Source organism: Anguilla rostrata, chromosome 17 (assembly GCF_018555375.3).
Source record: "Anguilla rostrata isolate EN2019 chromosome 17, ASM1855537v3, whole genome shotgun sequence".
Taxonomy (NCBI): Eukaryota; Metazoa; Chordata; class Actinopteri; order Anguilliformes; family Anguillidae; genus Anguilla; species Anguilla rostrata.
The window spans coordinates 19,317,007-19,334,583 of NC_057949.1; the positions used below are offsets into that span (position 1 = coordinate 19,317,007).

Here is a 17,577-nt window from a genome sequence, read left to right on the forward strand (position 1 = left end):
CACAACAGCGCCCCCTGTTGGCAGGGCCGGGAAGGAGCGACGCGTGGGCGTATTGTCCAGGGAGCAGACGTTACGTCAGCGGGCATTCTCCCACGCGGGCACGCGAGTTCTGCTCTCCCACGAGCTCCTGAGGTGCTGCCCGATCTTTCCGACCGCCCATCTCCTGCTTTCCTGTCGGTTTCCTCTGCCCAATTACCGCTCACGCTGGCTGAACAACTGACCGCTGTTGTTATTTCACCGCCAGACACTGACAGATGAATAAAGTCAGACCAATACAATTTAGGCAGTGCCATTTGTGATCTACAGCCCCGTTAATGTCAGCAGTCCAGACCCTGTAATGTTATTATCTTAATAGCCGCTTTCTTATTATTAGGAGAACAATACAACGTACTCTGTAATTGGCTTGGTGGTGCTGATAGCGGCACAGGCCCAGTGTACTATATTTATGCACGTGATTATCTGGCTAGATTAGACACTGAAACCGGCTGGTACGTAACTCACGGCAACCAGGTATGAAACCCGATTCATTTCTCAATCCTCAAACTCAAAATCCTCATTTCTCAAACTATAAACACTAACTGCTAATGTGGGCAAGCCAAACTCTCTCCCCCTTTAAGATGTGGGTCGTATATGCTGGTGTGAGAGTTTGAAACAAAATTAAAATTCCATTGAATTATGGAAAAATATTAGCAGTGGAATAGAATTTAAGTCTGTGTTACTAAGGTTCAATGGAATAAACTGCTGAGCCAGCCAATATTTAGCCAGGGCATAGCTAATTAATTAAATGGGTGACAATAGCCCAAGTGTAGCCCAAGTACAACTAGCAATACACCAATAAATATGATATCTGAGTGCACTTCTGTAAATGCAGAGGAAATTAGGAGACTCTCCATTACCGTGTCAGATCTGGAATAGTTTTTTCTCCCAGTCTTGCTTGGTTTTTTTTTTTGGATCAAATGGCCTGTTCCCAAGAGCATTGTGCAGAAAAATGTCATTGTAATGTGAGTCTGCTGTCCTCAGTGGGGTAATGTATGAACCAGCGGGGACACCTGTGTCCTTATCCCCCAGCCCGGCCTCAGGAATTCCTCCTCTGGCCTTACCTGCCTTTCTGCCCTCTCACTGATAACAGGCTGCTGACTGAGCCCAGCACCATGAGAGGTTGAGTTATTACTGCTGTCTGCGTGTGTGTGTGTGTGAGAGAGAGAGTGTGGGGGTGTGTGTGTGTGTGTGTGCATGTGAGAAAGTGTGTATGTGCGTGTGTGTTTGTGCTAATCAGCAGTTACATGATAGCTATATGTCATCCTGTCGGTCATTTTCTACGTTCATATCTGATAAATCTGTGGCACAGGTATGTATATGAACATATTGAATGTCTCTATGTGTGGGTTTGTGCACAGGATTACCTGTATGTGTGTGTGTGCGAGCGTGTGTGCATCACATGTGTCTGGACACATGCGGACAGCGTGTTCCCTAATAAGTCCACATAACCTTCTATTTCTGTCTGTGCACCTATCCCTCTCTCTCTCTCTCTCTCTCTCTCTCTCTCGCGCTCCTTCGCACCCGCTCCGCCGCCCGCCCCCCTCCCCCCTCCCCGTCACAGCAGCGAAAGGAAACTGCAATACAATGATAACAGCCTCCAACACAATGGAGCCGGCGGCGCACACTGGGCCAGCACCAGTTTAGCCCCGAAAGGTCAGAGAGGCTCCGCCGGCTTTCATTCGGTTCCCGCCGCTATTATTGTTAGCGCTCATAACGATCACTCCGATGGCCTTTATTTTTGAAGCGCGGAAGAGACCGGAAATACCAGCGAAATATGAAAATGCTGCTCGAAAGGGGCTGCTTTTTTTTGGGGCCGGGGCAGGTCTTTTGACGTCAGGCCCCCGGAGCCTGGGAGCGCTTCGGGCTCTGCGCTGGAGCTAGCCGCCAGGCTTTCGCTTCTCCATTCTCAGCCCCTCTCTCTCTCTCTCTCTTCCCCTTTTCTTTTTTTAAAACCAAGGCCTGTGACCTGTGCGTTGGGTCTCACAGAAATTAAGAGATCGTGTGAACCCTTCTCTCTGGTCGTTCGAGATCTGCACCGAACATGCGCATTGTGGGCTTTTCATCGCGTGTTCATTGGATTCTTTCTCAAGAACAGAACCTTTGGCAGCACTCTGGTCCTCCTATAAGCTTGAGGAGAAAAGCCAGCATGGGAATGCATGCTTACCCATGCTCTCGCCCGGGACAGCTTAAATAGATTAGCTGCGTCTTGTCTCTTTAAACAGAAATCAGAGCACCACCAGAGGCTCGGACCTACAACCTTCCGGTTACAAGCCAAATTTTTCTGTAACAACGGCTCCTGGTCTAAATCATCCTCGTCACTCGCTGCGTTTGTTCCGCAATGGGATCTAATCTCGCGGCGCACCGCGCATCAATTTCAAATGGAGACAGAATATTCTGGAAGAAAGACGCGTTGAAAGAGTCCTGTCATCTGTAAGATGTAATGAAGTACGCGACAGACCCGAGTGAAGAATGAAGACGGCGCAGGTCGCGCATTAACAGCCGAGTCTGATGGATGACCTTAAATTAGTGATGAAACGAAGCGCCTCTCAGTCCCGTACGGAGCAGGGCAGCCTCAGAGCCGCACCGTGGACGCTCCCAGTTCCTCGCTGTTCGGAAGCAGAAATGGCTCTTCCACTCCACACGTCCGCAAGCGAGACCAGCTGTGTGTGCAGCACCGTACACATCCGCACGCAGGACAAGCTACGTGTGCAGCACCGCACACATCCGCACGCAGCAGCCCATCCATCATTACCCAGTCGCACCTGCCGTGCGCACGCATTGCTACAGAAACAGAGGCGAACCTAATGTCTGAATAAAGCTTTCAAATAAGTGCTCCAGTGCATATGCCTTCCATCGGGGTTCTTCAACAACTTCATCCTGGGGTCCAGACTCTCCACCTCGCTATTCAATTTTCCATTTATGCATTTATATATGGCTATGTACCATTTATACATAACTATATATAAATGTATAAATATATGATGATCTATATATGATGCTCTTTGGACTAGTTCATGGGCCCAGGGAATTGTGGGTAGGCTGTTGACCTTGGCACATGCGGGCTGTGGGTTTGACTCAAGGGACTCAAGGAAATGGCAGCCATTTGGGACTGGGGACCTGTCCAGCAGACATACTGGGCACCATGTCACAGGAACCCCAGCAGCTCAGCCACGCCCACTTTGAGCAACCTCTGCTCTGCGCTTTATTGTGATTGGCTCTCTCTCCCGTTCAAATTTCCGTCAGGATTGAGTCAGGCGACAGTCCGGTCCCGAGACACAGACGAGTCACGGACCACAGGCAGCTCCAGCAGCACCGACGCGGCGGCCCACGGGGCGGACGGCGAGCGCGTCTGCCTCGAAACGGGGGCGCGGCCTCTCTGTTTAAGCTCTCGTGGCCGCCGTTGTCCGCCGAAGCCTGCGTGGCGCAGAGACGCAAATGTCAAGCCTTGCATAACCGCGGCGGTCTCCGCTCGGAGCCTCTTAAAAGGTCGCGGTATTCGGGAGAAGGGCCTCGCCGCACAGGCTGACGTCACGCCAAAGGTCAACATCAGAAAAGAGAGCAGGCGCGTCTTCCACAGCCATCTTCTACAGCGCCTACGAGGGACTGATCATGGCGAATGTCACTGCACGAGATTTCTCTTCATTAAAAGGCTCGGATCTGAAATCAACTGCAACCTGAAAGATTACATTTTCCCATTGACTTAAAACAGACACACTTTGTTCAGTCGTGCTGATTATGCTAATGGCAGTGGTTCCCAACCTCGGTCCTCTGTCCTCAGTGCTTCTCGTGTTTAGAGGGTAAATAATCCCTCTAAACTAATACACAAAACAAATGAAGTGATTTAAAAAAATAAATGTCTCTTGTTTGGGACAAAGGATTCACTTATTCCTTCTGCAGTTATAGAAGGTTTAACTCCAGTGCTGGAGGGCCGCAGCGTCTGCAGGTTTAATTTCAGTCCTGGACGGCCACAGCGTCTGCAGGTTTAACTTCAGTCCTGGAGGGCCGCAGCGTCTGCAGGTTTAACTCCAGTCCTGGAGGGCCGCAGCGTCTGCAGGTTTAACTCCAGTCCTGGAGGGCCACAGCGTCTGCAGGTTACTTCAGTCTCCTTTGCGGGTTAACAGTCAAAGGTGCAGGTTCCAGGGAGAACATAGGCTTTTCTATTTTTGTAATTATCTTTAGCCAATCAGAGACTTAAATTAAGCATTTAGAGTGGGACATGGACCAAAAACCAGCAGGCAATGTGGCCCTCAAGGATTTGAGTTTGAGATCCCTGCTGTACAGGGACCATTAAAAATAGAAGGAAGAAATATGTCTTCTGTTTCTCCATTAGTCTTCATTTCCACTTTCCCTGCTCAGGCCAGTCCTAAAGTGCGTCAATGCGCTGTTTGCTGGTGGGGGGGTCGTATTGTTTTGTGAATTCCCCCCATCCCCTCCTCTGTCTTCTGTGATTAACAATAGTCTATTCTGTGCCGTCCTGAACGAGCGGGGGACACACCCATCCCAAGACAGGACCACTGGGAGAGATTTTGGGAGGGGGCCAGACCAGAGGGACAGTGCTTCAATTCTCATCTGACAGAGATGAAGTTGTGCAGGGGGGCAGCTCCTCGTGTTTTTGACTGTGCGTGTGTGTAAGTGTGTGTTGTTTGAGTGAGTGTGCAAGAATGCATGTGTATGCATGAGTTTGTGTGCATGTATTTTCGAGTGTGTGCATGTGAATGCATTTGTGAGTGTGTGTTAGAGAGAGAGAGAGAGACTACGTCTCTGCATCTCTGTGAGAGTGTGTGTGTGTGCGTGCAATGCACATATGAGTGAGTGTACGTATGTTTATACTATGTATGCACGTGTAATTGCCCATGTATGTTTGAGTGAGTGGGCATGGGCGTGTGTGTGTGTGCACGTGTGTGCGTGTGTGTGAGAGACTGGGCATCTGTACGATTTTGACGATGCCTCTGTGGATGCGAGCATGTTTGTACCCCAGCATGGCCCCGCCCACAGGCTGAATATCAGCAGCGTGTTTCTGTGCCGTGTCTGTGTGTCAGTCTGAGCGCACAGCCTAACAGTCTGTGTCTGCCCCCCCACCGCCACCCCCCTCGTCACTCTCCTTCCTCAATCTGATATCATGTACAAAAATGATTCCCTCATACCCTAACGCAGACATAATGCCATCCATCAGCCCAGAGAAAAAACAGATCCCTCATTCAACACGGCGCTCCGATGGGAGCAATCAGTCTAACCGCAAAAAGGGCAGCCTTTGAACCGACTCAGCCATTGTCACATGCATAAATACAAAGTGCACGGGCCCGCGTCTGCGTGAGGGCAATTATATAATTATTACTTGTCTTATTGTTGCGCATAAGGAGGGCTTTTGTGCCGCTGTGGAATGCGGTGCGCTTGGCATTTTTCAGCAAAAGGGCAGTTTTCTCGAACCCGTGCCAAGTCGGGGTGGAGGGTGAGATCACGGCTGGAGATGCCCACTCGCTGGAGTCGTGGCGCGGCGGACTTTCCCTCCCTCTCCCGGGGAACACCAGCAGGGGCGTTTTGGGGGGGGGGGGGGGGTTGGGAGTGGGCGGGGGGACGAGGGGATCAAGGCCTGGGCTAAGATGAGGGCAAGGTAACACTGCACAGCGCAGACTATCGGTGGATCATTTCCATATGACATTTGCTCATTTGCCACCAATTTATAGATTGGGGGAGGGGGGCAAAGAGGGCTGTATCCATTACCTGGACTTTTAATCTGTTGCCAACTTTTAATTTTTTAATTAGTCCCAATCATTCACGTTCCATGGCATTTTAGATACATTTCCTCATAAGCTGAATACTGTTCTTGCATACCTGTATGAAGCACTAATCTCAACCTTGCCAGCATTGGTAGACACAACCGGTAAGATAAGTGACCCAAGATAACAAAAAAAAACACACATTCACTCCAGTACTCCAGGAAATGAATTTCCCACCTTTATCATAGATGTGTATTTTCACAGTTCTATTGTGTTGTCATACCCAAACGCTGCTTTAAAATGTATGGCTATCAGCACTATGGTCTGGTCCCGAATCCTGAGAATCGCATCAGAGAGCGAGTGTTTGTGCTGAGAAAGTTGCCTCTGTCACACCGCGTGAGAGTGACCCCCTCTGGTTGACTGGGTAATTGCAGCCTGTCTGGGTAGACCGCGCATGAAGTGTAATCCTATCAGCTCCAGGCCAGGAGGGCCACAGTGCCCGCTGGCTTTGAAGTCTCCTTACCATTCACAGCCAATACAGGCCTTGGAAAGCACCACTTAAGTGCTGAAACACCCAAAAATACCAGCATACACACACACCTACGCTCCAACTCTGGAGATGTGCACTCCTGTGAAAAAGCAACAGCTGCACGGTTTAGCCTGTTGACTGCAGGACGTTACAGTCATATGTAAATGATTCCACAAGCGAAGCATATAAATAAAAGAAGCCAGCGGTAAACCTGTGTTTAAAAAAGAACATTTTTCTTTTGTAAACAAGATAGTGAAAAAATGTCCTATATGCAACAAAGCAATAACTCAGCCTCTCAAAGAACCACAAGGAGAGCGGAAATAAGGAAGGAAAACGTATGTGTGCATATATGAAACTCCATTAAGAGAGACACGTGTGGAACCACAGAGGAGAAAAGGGCGGAATGCTGAATAATGTACCGCCTCTTCAGGATTCTAGGCCTCTCACACCAGGAAAATGCAAAGAGGACAGCAAAAAGATCCACGGTCACACTGAACGCGATTGCGCAATTACACCAAATGACATCATTACTAGAGCAATGCCCCCGCTCCCCTGTGTCCACCCACGCCATCCCGTTTCTCTCTCTCCATCTCCCTCCGCCTCTCCCTCAGTCCCTCCCGTCTCTCGGTCACAGATTCTCGTTGTGGTAGCCAGGCGACAGGTGGAAAGCCCAGCCCCGTCGTTTCCAGTCGCGTGTAAACGCGCTCACGTCCGACCGCACTAACGGAGCCCTTTCGGCGGGTAGTCTTGGAAACGGCCGAAGTGCCACACCGCCGCACCGCCGCTCTCCCCCGCATCGATCCCACTCGCCACCGCATCTCTCACCACAAGGGACACGGCCTCAGACCAGAGACTGGAGCCGTGCGCTCCAGCACAAACCGGAACGTGTCAATACTGCCGCAGCGAAAGAGGAATGGGAAAGTTCAGATGTCAATCATAATAACATTTTAGTGAATCCAGTTGCAACAAGTCCATACGGAATAATCGCATTTTGCGATTTAGGTAATTTTTTTTATACTCCCCCCGCTTTATATATCTGCTAAATGACTAAATTGCAAAGTAAGGTAATATTACGATTATTGCTGGGGTATAACTGCTTTATTAAACCTTCACTAAAGATACAGTATATGACACAGGTAATTCCCCAAGGGCCACAGTAACAGCTGGCTCATATTCCAAACGGTTCCCCTACAAATGCGGCAACACCATGATTCTCTGAACAGAGCGGGGACCTGACTCCACCTTATAATATAACGACAGCGTGTTCTAGTGTGGGACCAACAGGGGTTTCTAATCCTCTCCACGGTGCTTACACTCTGCGGCTGATGTGAAGGTGTATGGAGTACATGCTGAACAAGGGCGTGGAATGTGAGGAGGTTATACTTTCACAGTAATCACCCATGGGGCATATTATGTCCAAACTGTCTTTAGGTGTGATGATGGTGATTGACAGGGAGCGCTGAATTGTTTTAAACATACATTTTCAGCTACTGAGATGAGCAAGTAACATTACTTTTAATGCAGTAAGAGTTTTTTTTTAAAGCCCATTGTGGTTAGACACAAATGTCACCTGAAATTTCCCCAGACAGGTATTACGAGTTTCCCTCCCTTAGTCACAGCTCATATAGCACATTTCAAATAATGCAGGCAGATGATCAATAGCCCCATTTTACATGTGTTATCATAGCCTCTCTGATAACACATGCCTTAACTGCCCCGCACAGCAAACGGTAACATGTAAGGTGGGCTGAGGCATCTGACAGGAACGTAATTAATAGGCTAATGCGTCACCGAAGGGGAATTTGATTCCAGAAATCGCTAATTTATTCACATAGGTTACTAACAAAACAGACACTTATGCAAAAGTGCTAGTGTGGTGCTGTGATACAAGGAAGAGTTTTGTTACCTTAAGACTGGGACAGCGGTTTGGGTAACTACCAGCTCATCTGCAATAATGGAGAGACAGTGGGGGTATTAAATAAGCACAAAAATGACGAGATTCTAGAGCTTAAACAATCATTTGAAGCCTTGTGATAATTTTGCGTTCGAGAAGACTGGCGAGAAAACCACGACTAGACAGTGTCACCAAGAGTTAGAATTTGGTAACTGCAATGATGTGCTGAGAAAACATCCAATATATTTCCCCCGTGCACGCTCATTTGGGTTCAGTTTACCTTTCTCTGGACTGGCGTAAATTTCCTGCTTTATATATTGAGCTAATATAATGCTATTGATGTTACTGCATGCATTTAACTGAAATGTGTGGGGGTTTTGAATAACGAGAGTGAAACAAAAGAAGTATGGAAAGTGGGACTTCCCTCACTGTTTCTACTCAAATGTGTGTTTTCGACGTTTAAATGTCATATCGAAAAGTTCACATGGCATTCGCTATTTGAATGTTCAGAACTTTAAGAGCCATAAAACCTGACTAGCGAATGTCTTGCGTCATAGGTGTGTTGCACATTATTTGAAGAATAAAGAGTCGTCTTCCCGTTCACCTGTGCATTGGAGTTACTTCATTCAACCAAACTTTCCATAAAGGGGAAGGTATAGTTGGGCCTTGCTTCTCCTACTGCAAATGAGTCGCCACAGCTACCTAGCGAAGAATATTCAGCTATATAGCCTATAATTAAACGGGTTACAATGCAAGCTTACCTGAAAAGCGGAAAAAGTGCTGCGTCGGCTCATAACTCTTCTTCTTTAATCTCTAGCCATCTAATGGGCACAACAATTTACATATGAATCCTTCTGTTCAATCAACATCTCTGTCAGGTCTTTAAAATCTTTTTTGTGTAGCCTACCTTACAATTAGAGTTCAGATGTTTTGAAACGCGCGTGCAACCGGAAAATGTGGAGGGGGCAGGATTTTACGTCCAATGAGATCCCTGTAGGCAAAACCAGGCGGCACTGTTACATCCAATCAGATTTTTTAGATGCCCACCCAGTTTGTCTCACAAAGCCTCTAGCGGTCAAAAATATAGGAAATGTAGCTGCAGGAGTGGTCTCCCTCTGCAGATCATGTGTTGGTTTGACAGCTAGGCCGCCATAAACTCTCAGTGCAGCTTCTCTCACAGTTGCCAGTGTCATGCTATGAGTGAGATGACCAAAGAGCAATAAGGATCCCAATGCCTGTAGAGTTACAATACTCTAGACATGATTGGCTTATGCTTATCTTGGTTGATTTTCGAGTGCCTGTGGTTGCAGGTCTTTTGAGTGTCAATCTGCTGACTTGATTGATCTTTTTTCACTGCATGCATTAAAAACCAGTGCTACCTGCCAGCTATTGGCTATGCTTGATAGCGTGTGATGAATTCATTACTGTATTCTTAATATAAACTGACCATGACAAGGTACCTGGCCCATTAGAAATAGGCCTTGTGCTTTGTGTAGTGATATCATGAAGAAAAAAGGTCTGAAATGATGCAAAATGTCCACAGATGAAAAGCAGATGGGATTTTTTTTTTAATTAAAAATGCAAGGAAAAATTTGTGTGGTAAAACAATAGCTGAAAACAAATTCATAGTGCAGAACACATTTTAACAGGGAATATTATTGTGCTTCTAGCTTATTTACAGAAATATGACTTTATTCAAATGTATTTTCCATTTAAATGTTTAAATGTTTTTCCTAACATCAATGTAAAAGTTGATATATAAACCTTTCTTAACACTTTATAAGCCTGCATTTAAGCATTAAGTATGTTCATGACTCCTTATATTTTGCTCCATAAAGTCTGAGGGTTTAGCTGTGTTTCACATCAGTGTGTAGATATAGTCTTATTTGCTGCTGAGTGAATATCTTTAGGTTAACAATTTAGTCTTTGTAGTCACTGCCACCTTGGAATAATTTAATCTGCTAAGGAAATAAATAGTCACGTAAAAATATTCACTTCTCACACGAAAGCAGTGCTTTTATTCGCTGTGTGTGTCCGTCTGCGCAACTGCTTAGGAACGCGCTCGTCCCTCTGCCCCTTTAAGGTGTGCAGGCGCACGCGGGTGCACAAAATGGGAGGCAGGGCTGCAGTAAGGCTGCGTCCTCGGGGCTGTCTCACGCGGCGTTGCTCAGTCCAAACACGTTGTTGCTGCCCGGCGGTGTGCCGCGGCCGTGCTTCTGCACGGCGAGCCGGTGGCAGTCGATGTGGCGGAGCTCCACCCCGAAGAGGCCGAACAGCACGAAGAACGCCATGACGACCACCCACTCGCAGACGGCCGCGAACGAGCGGTGGCCGGTGTTGTGCAGCACAATCGCTGGGGGGGGGGGGGGGTCAAGGAACACAAACAGGCACCACAGTACGAGAGGAAACTGGCCCCACAAGACCATATCCACTTAACCAGTAGCCTGTGAGGTGTGACAGTTTCTACTGTACTGTGTACTCTACTGTGAGTGTACACGTGCACATGCATGTGCATACATACAGTATGTGTGTGTGTGTGAGTGTGAGTGTGTGTGTACGTGTGTGTGTGTGTGTGTGTGTGTGTGCATGCAGATGCATATGTACATGTCTGTGTTCGTGAGTGTGTGTAAGCATGTGTGTGTTGGGGAGGGGGGGGGGCGGGTTCATTAATACACATTACCATTATTCTCAGCTGTGACATATTGTCCTTTGAACAAAAAGTTAGTGTTACTTTTATCCAACTCACATACATCATTACACTGTAAAATGTTCAGTTCTTAATTCATCTCTAAGAGTCTGCATGAGTCTAACTGGGATCAAATACTGTACACCTTATCACAGTTGATTTAAAACAGTTGATTTGATATCTTACTGTGTACCAGTTCCCACTTCTACAAAAAGTCCACAAAAAGTAGCTTATAAAACCATAGAAAATGCATAACTTTCCTAAATTCTCCACTCAAGAGTCCAGGACAATTCCCCATCACCCTCCCACATCCAACCACCACACCCCCAAAATCTGTTCTGGCCCGAGTCTATTAGACTTTACTGCTCTCTAAACCACTATAGTTCTACAATACAGCTGGGGAGGGAAGATAAAACAGCAGTCTGCAACAAAGGGAATATCTGCCCTGATTTAGAGAAAAGCCAAAAATGTCGTCTTTTAGAGGCTTTGGAGAGGGCTCTAAGATGGCTGCAGATCAGGCCTTTGGCTCTGCCTGCGTTCTCTTCCTCTTCCTCTTCCTTTCTCGCTCTGTCTTTTGCAGCATTGTGGTTTTGTCTTTATTTTAGGACATTGGCAACAGTCACACCATGCAAGTGTCTTGTCATCCCCACAAACAACAAGCAGCCCTCTGCAGTCCCTCCAATGATAATATGCAGCATAGTCACACAGCATGTATTGTGTGCATCGCTATCTCTCAGCCCTCAGTCTGGAGCTTCCTTTTTCTTTCTCACTTCTCTGCACTTATGGTTTCTGCTTTTCTTCTGTAGTTCAGTGAATGTGAGAGAGCTTTTGTGTGGTTACAGTAGCAAGCCCAAGTTTATTCACATTTAGAGAGAAGGAGGGGGAGAGCGGAGGGAGGGAGAGTCATATGACCCCCACCCCCCCAAATCTGGACTGAAGGATACTGATGAAGATGAGGACGGTGCAGATGCTGCAGAGGACGATGCGGACCGGGCCCACCCTGTGACGGTCTTGGCATGGCTCCGCCTTGTAGGTAAGCCAGACCTGAAGCCAGAAATAGGTCAGACCCCCAAAGAAGGCCAGAAATACTCCGAATAGGTGGACCCCCAACAGTACAGATTTCTGAGAGAGAGAGAGAGAGAGAGAAAGAGCGAGCATATTTTAATTTAGCATGTTCCTTTGCTAAATCTTATGCTTCAGTAATATTGACAATTTTCTGTGACTATTTTATCAGTATTATTTTTGCCTAGTATGACTATTATTATTATTGTAAATGCTTTTGAAAAAATACACCATATAATGGGGATACCCTTGATCCTGGGTGGTGGTCCCTGAATCAGAAAAGGTTGAAAACCCCTGACCATTCATCCATCACAGGGCACACACACCATTCACTCACACACTCATACCTATGGACAATTTATAGTCTCCAATTAACCTAAACTGCATGTGTTTGGACTGTGGGAGGAAACCGGAGTACTTGGAGGAAACCCACACGGACACGGGGAGAACACGTACCCTCCACACAGAAATGCATTAAAAGCAGGCTGCGACAGGAGAAGACTGCACCTGGAAGTTTCCGATGACAGAGATGCCCAGAGCTGAGATGAAGCCCAGAACCAAGCTGGCGGTGTTGACCTTGCTGTTCAGTCCAAAGTCTCTGATCTGCTGGAATCTCAACACCCCAACCCATATCCCTGAGAGAGAGAGAGAGAGAGAGAGAGAGAGGAACCGCATCACCACAAACAGACTGACAAGCTGCTCTTGGAACGTGAGGGCAAATGTATATGAAGAACAAATACAACTCACCCAGAAAGGCACATATGTTGAGAAGCTGAGAAAAGACACAGCTCTGAGGGTTGTGGGTGCCGCATTCACTGAGAGAGAGGGGGGGGGGGGGGTAAAGACAGAACAATGGAAAGAGGAGACCAAAAATTCAACTGATACAAAACAACAAAAGTGTACATGATGTCTAAATAAAATCTGAGAATCTGCATTTGCTGTGTGCCCCTGTTCGTGAGATCCAGAATACAGGATATGATTCATAAAATCATCATAACCCTCAATCACGCCTGCTTCTCTGGTCCTAGCTCTGTGCCGTGTCCATGACTACACAGGTGAAAGGTGATTAAGCAAAACAACAGCATACCTGATATAAGGAACTCCATTTGTTAGATTAACTGTTCTATTTATTACAGCCACAGCACACCTGTATTGGGAAAAAAGACTAACATGAGTTTTTCAACAGGCCACACAAACTCACAAACTCACTCAGGTGCACACACACACACACAAACTCACTCAGGTGCACACACACACACACACACAAACTCACTCAGGTGCACACACACACACACAAACTCACTCAGGTGCACACACACACACACACACACAAACTCACTCAGGTGCACACACACACAAACTCACTCAGGTGCACACACACACACACACACAAACTCACTCAGGTGCACACACACACACACAACACACACAAACTCACTCAGTGCACACACACCACAACTCACTCAGGTGACAACACACACACACAACACCCTCAGGTACACACACACAACAAACTCACTCAGGTGCACACACACACAAACTCACTCAGGTGCACACACACACAAACTCACTCAGGTGCACACACACACACAAACTCACTCAGGTGCACACACACACAAACTCACTCAGGTGCACACACACACACACAAACTCACTCAGGTGCACACAAACACACACACACAAACTCACTCAGGTGCACACAGACACACATACATTACTTACATAAACATAAGCGCTCTTGCACACACAACCCAGCCACATGTATTTAGGCAATGCATGTTTCAGAGAGAGAGAGAGAGAGAGAGAGAGATAATATTTTATTATGCTCCATTGCATATTCTTATGCTCCGGAAGTATTTGCTCTGCAGTAGTTCATGTTAATACAGAATCTCAAAAACAAGCCAAAGGGAATATGCTATAAACACTGAGTGGACACACCCAGGTAACATTCCCACAACACTTCAGCAACGTTTGTTTAACAATATGTCACCACATTGCCATGGAAACATCATTTAGCAGGCTGTTAGGGGGGATTATATTTGTGAGTGACTGTGAGAAAACTGCTATAGATTTTCTGTACTCACACTGCCCACATCCCCGCAGCACCCCCAATGGCCAGGAGGATAGGAAGCAGTGCCCATGCCCACATTGCTGACCAATCAGATCACCTGTGAAACATTCACATGAAAGTCTCCCAATTCCAAGTAATCTCAGTTAACTCCTCAAGATAAATGTAAAGTTACATCAGTGTGATGTACACACTTAGCGTCAAACAACACATGAACACGAGCAAACATAATTGTAAGAACATCACCATTCATCTAGTCTGCTGCTACAGAATTGTTCATGGATTAACACAAAGCTCTCGAGTTAGCATGGTTATTTATTACATGCTTTGCTGTTGCAACCATAAACACTTTCCCCAGTTTTTGCCCTTCCGTTCCAACGTCTTAAGTGAAAATAATGTTTCAGGATAGAATATTAAAGACCAGAAAGGAAGAGTGCTGAGATGGACAGAAGGACATCAGTAGACTGACAGAAAAATGAGATGAACGCTTGGAAAGGTGCAATAAGTAAAAAAAAATAATAATAAAAAACTTTGAAAGCAGGCCAATTAAAAAACAATGAGAGCAATAAAACCAGGCTGACTTAAACGTGAGTATGGAGTGGCAGAAATAGAACAGATAGCCTAACAGAAGAGAATCCTTTCTGGGGAAAAGAGCATGAGCTGGGTAACGAAACATGCCAGAGACATTCTCTGGCATTAGGAATCTACCAGCTACGCACTACATGGTGTAGTGGTTGCAGATACTGGTCCTGGAGAGCCAAATGCTCTGCCGATGTTCATTTTCAGCCTAAAATGAAACAGTTCTGACCCCAGAAACCAGGTGAAGTGAACTGTTTGACTTGACTGGTTTGGTTACACAATTCAATGTAGTGCTGAGTGCCACAATGGCAGCAGGCCGACAGCTCTCCGAGACCAGGGTTGGATGTCCTTGGCAGACGCAGGAAGACATTTTTTTGTGGGCCACAACTCTGGTCACCCAACATCATCATTTAAGATTTATAAACAAAAAAATGCCAGTTTCGTTCTAAAATCAAAGCTGAAAAAGGCAGAGGAACAAGTACATTGAGAGAGAGAGAGCAAGAGAACGAGAGCGAGAGATTGAAAATGAGGCAAAAAGATGATATTGAAATTAAGATACTCACAGACAGCTTTGCGCATGCAGTGAGTAACTGACCTCAGACATCCTCTTAAACTCCTCCACATCCTCAAATTGAAAAACACTCCGCCTCCTTTAGCTGATATTACCGTAGTAATTACAACAGACTGCCGACTCCTGACTGCTTTGTTTTTGCCTAGATCAGTGTGAAAGATGCCCTTTGGCCTGCGTGTGGCGCTTGGAGTTATAAAGAGCCTGGCATGCTATTACATTTGTCAGTCATGCAGTGTTTTAACTTTGAACCGTCTCCACCTTTAAGCACAAAACACCATAGGCCTTTGGAAAAAATATAGTGCCAAATAAATATATAAATATATATATATTTCAACAAATACAACAATGTTTAAATTCTGTATCTGGAATTGAGCATGTGTGTGGTGTCTTAGATACATTTTTTACGTTTTTGTCAGCTTGTTAGCTGAAGTCACTTGATTAATTCAAACGAGATTGAGTATTATACAGATACTTAAATCAGGACACTAAACTTCCTCTGCTATCGTTCCTACTTCACCATTGCCCTTTATGTTGTATTGTATTGCCTATATATCGTTTCACTATGTGCATTTATTGTGCGTTCAGGCTGGACCTATGTAATTGTGCTGCAAATGCAATTACTGCCAGACTAGTGGCTACGACGTGTATCGATAAAAAGCATAACAAGCCTTTTCTATGCCTACTATAAACAAGGCCATGAATAGAAACCGCTACAGGTATGTTTTTTCATTCATAATAAGTCCTCCGGATAAAATAATCTGATAAATGAATGAAATGAATGAGGCTGTTATAACAGCCTTTCATTTAACCGCAGAAGTCCTGGGAACGACAACTCCTTATATCGCCTGCTTGAACAGCCCTACACTTAGCCTGATCTTCTTCTTGTGTTAGAAATTTCCGGACACTTTTGTATTAGCGGGACAAATTTGGCCCAGCAAGTTTTATGTTTCAAAGCACTCATTTAACAAAGATTGTCATGAGTTCAACCTCATAGCTAACTTATTCATTCAAAGCCACACCTACTCCCAAGACCGCATTCAGTTAACAATATACTACTCATTTTCAGTATTGTCAATCTTCACATGTTGTACTTGGTATGAAGAAGGCAAGAGATGAATACATGTTCTCTGGCCGTAAAAGACTTCTATTTATTTAACTGTTGTGTTATGGGCCAAAAATTTGTTAAAAATAAAAAAAATACTGCAGCCTCTGAAAGGGATCAGGCTATCTACAGTGACTTCAAGTCATGAATAGAAAAAACATGGAAAGTGCTCCACCCTTTCGTCCCAAACATATCTAATGGGAGCAAATTTGTCTTTCCTACAGAGAACAAGTCTTGTTGCACAATTGTTTAATATTTGTTGAGATGGCATGAAAGGTTTGCAGTGACACAAGCACGGAAGATACCCTGGCAGGAGCCTCCTTACCGGATCTTTACACTCCAACAGGAAGCATCAGCCCAATGTAAGCACGTAGGTCTGTTTCATCCAACTCCTTCCAACTACTGCCAAACACTCGTCTTCCTTACATGTACGTCATTTTCTCAGTAGGGTGTGTGAAAAGCTCAAAAGAGGATTTTGTCTTGGACATAGATACTACATATTTGGTGAGCCCTAGATTCATTCTGATCATGTTGTTTAGACACTGCCTGGCAGCTCATACGGGGTTGAGGACCATGATGTATTGCTATTTTTTGACATGAACATGTCACGGCTCCCATCTCATTGGGGACCCCCCTCCTTATCAAAGCTCTCACGGTCAGAATCCTACTCAACATCATCCTCCATTTCAGATGCTTCCTCCTAGATTTCACAGTCTCCTCCACTTCATTGTCATGATCAAAGAGGATCAAGAGCTTTGTGGGCAGTAAATCTTTTTCAGTTTGAAATACATAGATGGCGCTGCAGAATCAAACGTAGAAAAGACCCCCAAACCCACTCCACCCCAACCGTAAAAAGTGGGGTCAGGGTGGAGTCCAGGCAGAATCTTGTTTGGGTCAAATTTGATCAACGGAACCCATAACTTTTTGCTGCTGCATGACATAACAGTAACATGGTGGTTGAACGTGACACTTCCCAGTTGTCTTTAGGCAACAACAAAACAAATGTGCATAATTTTTTTATTATTCAGTCATTTCAGTGTACTTTAAAACATATTTTTCTAAGCATAAATTTCCCACTATAAAAGTTCACCCGAACCGTCTGGACGTGGTAATGAGAACTGTCAGTTAGCTATGATTGACAGACCGTGCCCCGTTACCATAGCTACCCCCATGATACGCGCTCTTTTTGGGAGACTTTTCACAAGCTAGCTAGCTTAGTAGTATATCAAGTATCGATAGATAGCTAAGGTAAGGACGTTGACTTATATCCAATTATAATTTTTGCTATCTAGCTTGCCAAGTTAAGATAAAAGCACAACTATAACGTCCT

The 17,577-nt window shown here is 45.6% G+C and overlaps 1 protein-coding gene across 7 annotated transcripts in view; it reads right to left on the minus strand.

Annotated features, from left to right (window-relative positions):
* The window catches only part of pdgfbb (platelet-derived growth factor beta polypeptide b), a 41,559-nt gene extending 31,222 nt beyond the window's left edge, over window positions 1–10,337 (minus strand). For 2 of the 7 annotated variants that reach the window (XM_064314979.1, XM_064314973.1), the window contains exons 1-2: window positions 8,941–9,079; window positions 8,192–8,231 (exon numbers count right to left, since the gene is read on the minus strand). The gene's annotated coding sequence lies outside the window, so the exon portion shown is untranslated. The other 5 variants (XM_064314975.1, XM_064314974.1, XM_064314978.1 and 2 more) reach the window with 5 other exon arrangements.
* Window positions 10,338–17,577: the final 7,240 nt, after the last annotated feature.